Raw genomic sequence first — 6,836 nt, 5'->3', positions numbered from 1 at the left:
GGGATCTTGCCTTGTGTTATGCACTGTGCTGAGCGAGGAATCTGCTTAAGACTCTCTCTCTCTCTCTCTCTCTCTCTCTCTCTCTCTCTCCTGCTCCCATAACCCCTCACCCACTCTCTCTCTCCTTCTCAAACAAAACAAAACATAACTCTTATGTGTTTTTTGGAGAAACCAAAAAAATTATTTGGCTTACTTTATTGTGATACACATTTTATTTTATTTTATTAAAAAAATTTTTTTTACTGTTTATTTATTTTTTGAGACAGAGAGAAACAGAGCATGAGTTTGGGATGAGCAGGGAGAGAGGGAGACACAGAATCGGAAGCAAGCTCCAGGCTCTGAGCTGTTAGCACAGAGCTTGATACAGGCCTCAAAACCACAAACCATGAGATCATGACCTGAGCTGAAGTCAGACGCTTAACTGACTCAGCCATCCAGGCACCCTATGTGATACTAAGTTTATTGTGATGTAGTCCTCATTGTGGCTTTATCATCATTTCCTGACAGTCCCCACCTTGCACTTTATCTCCAGTGGTGGTGATGTTTTTACACACCTCGCCCACATTTCTTCAGTTTTCATATGCTTGATCACCCCATTCCTGTGGTCTTATCACACCCTCCAAGTTTCCTTTGCTGGCCTCTTACACGTCCTTCAGACTCTTCGAATCAGAGGGGTCTTCTGCTCTCTGGAAACTTTCCCTTCACTTCTAACTTGAGCTTCCCACAGTGCTTTCCAAACGCCCCCTAAACATCCTCCTCTTTGGACACAGCACACTGGATTATGAGGTCCTCACAAACAGGAACTAAACTCTTAATATCTCCAAGGTATGCCTGTACTGTATGGGTCAACTTATATAGCATTCTATAAAAGATAAACTTTAGAGACAAAACTCAGATCAGTCATTTTCTGGGACCGGAGGTGAGGCGCGGGGATTTACTACAACAGGGCACAAGGGAACTTTTCAGGGTTTGGAAACATTATTTATGATGATGGTTCTGCTTAAAATGTGCATCTAGAAATGGTGAAGTTTACTGTATATAAATTTTACTTCAATAAATATAATAAATATAATTTTTTAAAGAGTTGGTAAAGATGTGATTTTTTCTATTTTTCTTTTCTGGAGGGATGTGATTTGTCCACATTGATAGGTACTAAGGATCCCATGTTGGCTCCCCTAGAATCTAGGGAGGAACCCATTGAATCCTTAGGGATCCCATAAATGGACATTATGGGGCTTTAAATAACCTCTAATTCCATGCAAGTGTTTGCAAATGTGTACAAGTGAAATTTCCTGGGGAGATGCCTCATGTTCTTAAATAGAAGATTAAAAGTTACTGTGGCTCACTGCCCCTCCCTCATATGAGAACAATGAGAGAGAGAGAGAGAGAGAGAGAGAGAGAGAGAGAAACTAATCCATATTTCCAGAGTAAATGATAAAGTGAGACTTATTGTATAAGTTTGTCACCAGGGATGGACAATAGTTTGAGGTCCGTCCCTGTGCATTATCATCAAGTGACTATCATTAGCAGGTGTTCTTATTAAAGAGAACCATACTTTATATGCAGGCTCATTTCTGTGGACCGGTAGTGTCACTCACTGTGATACCCAAGCTCATAGCAGGGAAAAGAGCGAGAGACTTGCATAAATCCTCCTTAATTTGGGACACTTAATAGGTTCCTTGTACCGTGTTGCAGAGGGTTGAAAATGGAAGCAGGGAAAGGAGGTCACCAATGATAGGTAGAAAGCAGGATGCCAAGCACAGCTTAATGGAATCTGTGGTATTGATCCAAGTGGCGAATGCATCGCATTGTAACAGTATTGAAAGCTTTATGCTGGGCACTAGCTCAGAAAAGGCCACGGCTGCTAATTTGCAAAAATATCAGGGTTTCAAAAGTTACCAGGGGCCTTTGAAAGATAAATCACCAGGTGTCCCTTTAATAACTGCAGCACACTCCCATGCTTCCATGAGGTATTTCTATCTAGAAAAGTGGGCCCTGAGAACACACTTTGGCTAGTGACAGTGTTATATCACAAGCTTCCAGATAGGAATATCTCTCTGTGCCTCACACACTGTGAATAATTAGTCAGTCTGCGATGCGGATGAAGACAGCAGCGGTTGTTGCAAGGGCAGATCAGCTGTGTTCCTCAGAGGCCTGAAAGAGTGCGCCATTTTGGACAAGGCATTTCCCATGCTGGGCTGGGCTCCTATAATGCCTGGCTGCGCAGGCTCAAGTCATGTTAATGGAAAGCTGAGGAATGTTCTCTTCTAAGGCAGGCAGTGCCATAAAACTGATGTGAGTGCTATTTCCACTGAGCCACCCAGAGCTCAATGTTTAAAGACATGTTTGGAAATAATCATTCACAAAAGTACTCCCTCATATACTGACCCACCTCCTCCTAAACCTCTCAATGTTGATGGTCCCGTCCCAACAACCCGGGTGCTACTTTTATTTCTAAATCAGTTAAGTGTGACAGGAGATCTTTTGGTCAGAAACAGTCCAAATAGGGCTGAAGAGGTCTTGCTCTCTCACCATAGTTTTGTAACTGCCAATCCTAACAGTTATTTCCAATAGAACAGTTAATATATAGGGTTACGAGAAATGAGTGGCCATACTGGGGAGCCAGTGACTCACTTGAATAAAGGGGTTTGAAAACAGTGGTCAAAGCCTCAGAGGCCTAGACATGGATGCAGAGAGTTTGGGTGAGTAATAGAAAATGGAGTGTGTAGCATCTGGCAATAATGTGGAAACTTCACAAACACCCCTAAAGCCTGGTGGTGATGGGCTGCAAGACCACAATAGCATAACAAAAGAAAAATAAGAATTCAGAAAACACCAGGTCATAGGACTCACATATGCCAAGAAGATACACTTGTGTGGATAATTCAAGAACCTGAGGATGGAAACCTCATGGACGTGAGAATATAAAAGTAAGAAGGAAAATGGAATCGAATATTGTGGTGGGAATATGTTATGAATTGCCCAGCCAGCCAGACGTTGTCATAACTAGACAAGCACAGAAGCATGGTATGCTGGCAATATTAGAAACTTAAAATGGGTGGACATTTCCAGAGCATCTCATACCGGTAAAATCAAAGGACACATCAAAAAACCAAAGGACATTTCTGGTAATTTGCTTTAGAATACAGGAAGCAGCAAATGACATGGATACTATGCAGCATTAACCAACAAGAAAACTTTACTCATCACATGAAACTGATAAAAATTGGGAGAGAGTGACTGTTTCGTCTTGGTGTTTCTAATGTCCAGAGAACAAAGCACTGGCCTGAATCAAAGGAATATTCCAGATTTTTAGAAGGAAAGTATCAAAACACCTAAAAATAGACACAAATGGGAGGTACAAGATGAAATTCAGGGAATTCTTTCAAAGACAAAAGAAAGGCAGGTGGTATTTCCCCCACACCCCAGTGGGGTTTTGCACTCTGAAGAACGAGGGAAATAAAAGAAAATAGCTAATGATGACGATAAAGAGTCAGCATCCCTAAATGATAGGCAGGTTAAATTGCAAAGTGAACTGGGGTCAATGTCATCTTTTTGGATACAGAAAGGATTGAAATGGGACATGCCCACCACTTAGATCACAGGAGATAATGCTGTTATATTTAACATGGAACTTCATATCTCTTAATTCTTAGATTTTTCTCTTTCTGTCAGAAAGCATGGTATCTGGACTGAAAATGGCAGATCTAACAATTTTAAAAGAGTTTATGCCCACAATATCCTAAGCCAATGAGAAATGTATGTCATGGAGATTTGCACAACTGTAGCTATGATTGGAAATCTTCAAGGAATCATGAGAGAAATCCTGAAAAACAGGAAATTAGCATCTTTGTTTGCCACTTTCAGAAATAGAAAATTTTCTTTGGTGAATTTAAAAATCGCTGTAGCCTGTATATATGGACTTTTGTACACTCTAACTCAGCTCCTATAGGAGAAAGGTTTTTGCAGGGCATTAAAGGGTCTTATCCTGTTAAATATTTTATCAGTGACTTGGATAAACAGCAAATCTGTGGATGCTTCACATTAGAAAGTTATATGTGTTGAATAGATAGAACTGAGATCCAAAGAGATTTAAATAAGTGATGTTGGCATGTCAGTTCTAACAAGATAACATTAAATAGATGATGAGCTTAAGGTCCCTAAATTTAGTACAAAAATCCAATCTCACTTACTCATGATGGATGAGATAAGGCTTAATAGGAACATGTGAAACAAATAAAGAACAACAAAAAACGTAGGGATATCTGATGTCAAATAAACAGTATGAATAAAAAGGCTGATGTGCCTGCCAAAAAATTCTAATGGACTCTTAGGTGAGGAGATGGTGCCCCTACACTGTACTAATCAGACTGTATCTGTAATGTCATGTTTCCTTTAAGGAGGGTAAGGGTGTGCTTTAATCAATACACCAGTGAATGGAATAACATAAAGATGACTAATGGGTATAATAGAAATGCTGTTTCAACTAAAACTACATATCACTTTATAAATGAGAAATGTTACAGAAGTTGGGGATATTTATATAAAAAATGGGAGCTTCTCCTTAACTCTCTGAAAGGCTAATATAAGAAAGATTTTGTTTTTTAAATTCTGTGTGGTCTCAATAGAACAAACATACCACTATGAAGAAGTCTTAAGGAAATAAATTTTGGGAAATAATTTATTAACAGACATCTTCAAAGATAGCCTAGGTTCGTTTAAGAGTCCCAAGTCCCTGCCTTACTAGAAGCAACCACAGACCTGGTGACTACCAGTTATGGATTCTGTGCAAGGCATCCAAAGGCCCCATGGATATTGATGCCTACTATCTGTTCCCAGTTTGCAGTCCAAGAACTTCCTGCTCAAATTGTAAGCCCCAGCCAATTTTCTTTCTCCTGAGTTTCAATCCTCAATAATAGCTTCCGTTCACTTAATTCTCCTCCTTCTTCACAGCACCTCCTCTCTTTCCTATGCAAGACTTTCAACAGGGGTGCCTGGGTGGCTCAATTGGTTAAGCTTCTGACTCAGTCTCTCCGGTCAGGTCACGATCTCAGCGCTCAGGAGATAAAGCCCCGTGTCAGGCTCTGTGCTGACAGTGCAGAGCCTGCTTGGGATTCTTTCTCTCTCTCTCTCTCCCTCTGCCCCTCTTGCCTTCCCACATTTTGTTCTCTCTCTCTCTCAACACAAATAAATAAAGTTTAAAAAAAAGATTTTCAGTAGAAAGTGTGAGTCTTTTTCTATTGGCTGTCAATTTTCGGTCTCAGGATCTGTTTACCTTTGTAAGAAACCCTGCCCCATTGAAAAGCTTTTGTGCAGGTCATTAATATCTATCTGTAGTCACAGTAATAAAAATTTAAAAATTGGAATTAAAAATGTACCTATTAATTCACTTAGCAACACTAAACCCATTACATATAAAAATAAATTAAATATATTATGGAAAATAGGTGTATGTATTCAACACAAAAAAATAAGAAGAAGAAGACAGGACTCTATATTCTTGAAAATCCCTTTAATACCAGGCTTGATAGAATGTAACAGCATTGTCATATCTACTTTTACATTAAATTACAAAGTATGTAGTTTGAAAAGGAAGGAGTATTTTAATAGCTTTTTGGATAATTGTGGATATTCTTTGCTATAACACCCAAATCAAAAAGTGGTGGTTTCTTAAAGGTTAGTTGCAATGTGCGATTTGAAATCATATTAATGAATACTTCATAATTTGCCGCACTAAAATCTATGAATCTGTCTTGCATTCTGAAAAATTTCTTAAGTTTATTTATTTAAAGACAGAGCAAGTGTGAGCAGGGGAGGGTCAGAGAGATAGGGAGAGAGAGAATTAGAAGCAGGCTCGGCACAGAGTGGAGCTCAATGTAGGACTTGATCTCACGAAGTTTGAGATCATGATGTGAGCGGAAATCAAAAGAGTCTGCCATTTAACCGAAGGAGCCAGTCTGATGCCCTTCAGTCTTGCATTTTGAATGAACCTTTTATCAATGCCTGGTCATGAATGATCCTTTAGGCAATATTAGTTTGCTGACTTTATATAGATCTTCCAAATGCTGATGCCTTCATTGTAAAACACCAGAAAACTTAATGTTTGTCAGTATGCAGTATCTGCCAAGCTCCTGGTAAAAGTGTTCCAAAATTCAATTTTTTTTTGAATGCTCCGATTTTATCATTGGCAATAAGTACCATCAATTGTTTTCCTTGAAATGAGAGACACAATCATTCATTTAAAAAAAAAAAAAGAAGTCTACCAGTTCAATCATAATTGGAACAATCATAGTTTGTCACTCACTCAAGAAAAAATGCTGTTTCATGCAAAAAGCAGCAAGTTCAGCTTGCCACTAAAACACTGGCACAATTGCATTTGTTTAGGTAAACCACCCTTCTTTTCTTATGCACAGAAGTGCTTTCTGTGTACTTCCCAGTTTGTCGAATATCAAAAAGGCATGTAGTAAAGATCGATATTTAACAAAATTAATTTTTACCAATTCTTTAAGATTCTTGCTATGTGAAATGGGCAATTTCTTTTTTCCTGCTGCAAGGACATAAGGAACACAATGACTACAGATACAGTTTCGTGCCAGCGCCTCATTTCTTGTTATAATTCCAGCTCTGCTCTGACCTATTAGAGGAAGTATCCATGTAGTGAATTAGGCAAATAATGTCTTGGCAGTTTTAGAAAGAAAAAAAAATAGTCTTGATCTCCTGAACTTCTGAGAAGGTCTTGGGCACCCCCAGGGGTCTCTAGAACCACACTTCAAGAGTTGTTACTATGGTATGATGTGGCTTAGAAATCTTGTGTCAGATCAGTTTTGAAAGAGTCT

This window comes from Crocuta crocuta, unplaced genomic scaffold (assembly GCF_008692635.1).
Source record: "Crocuta crocuta isolate KB4526 unplaced genomic scaffold, BGI_CrCroc_1.0 scaffold172, whole genome shotgun sequence".
Classification (NCBI taxonomy): domain Eukaryota; kingdom Metazoa; phylum Chordata; class Mammalia; order Carnivora; family Hyaenidae; genus Crocuta; species Crocuta crocuta.
The sequence above is the reverse complement of the archived record's forward strand: the minus strand, read 5'-3'. Positions refer to the sequence as shown.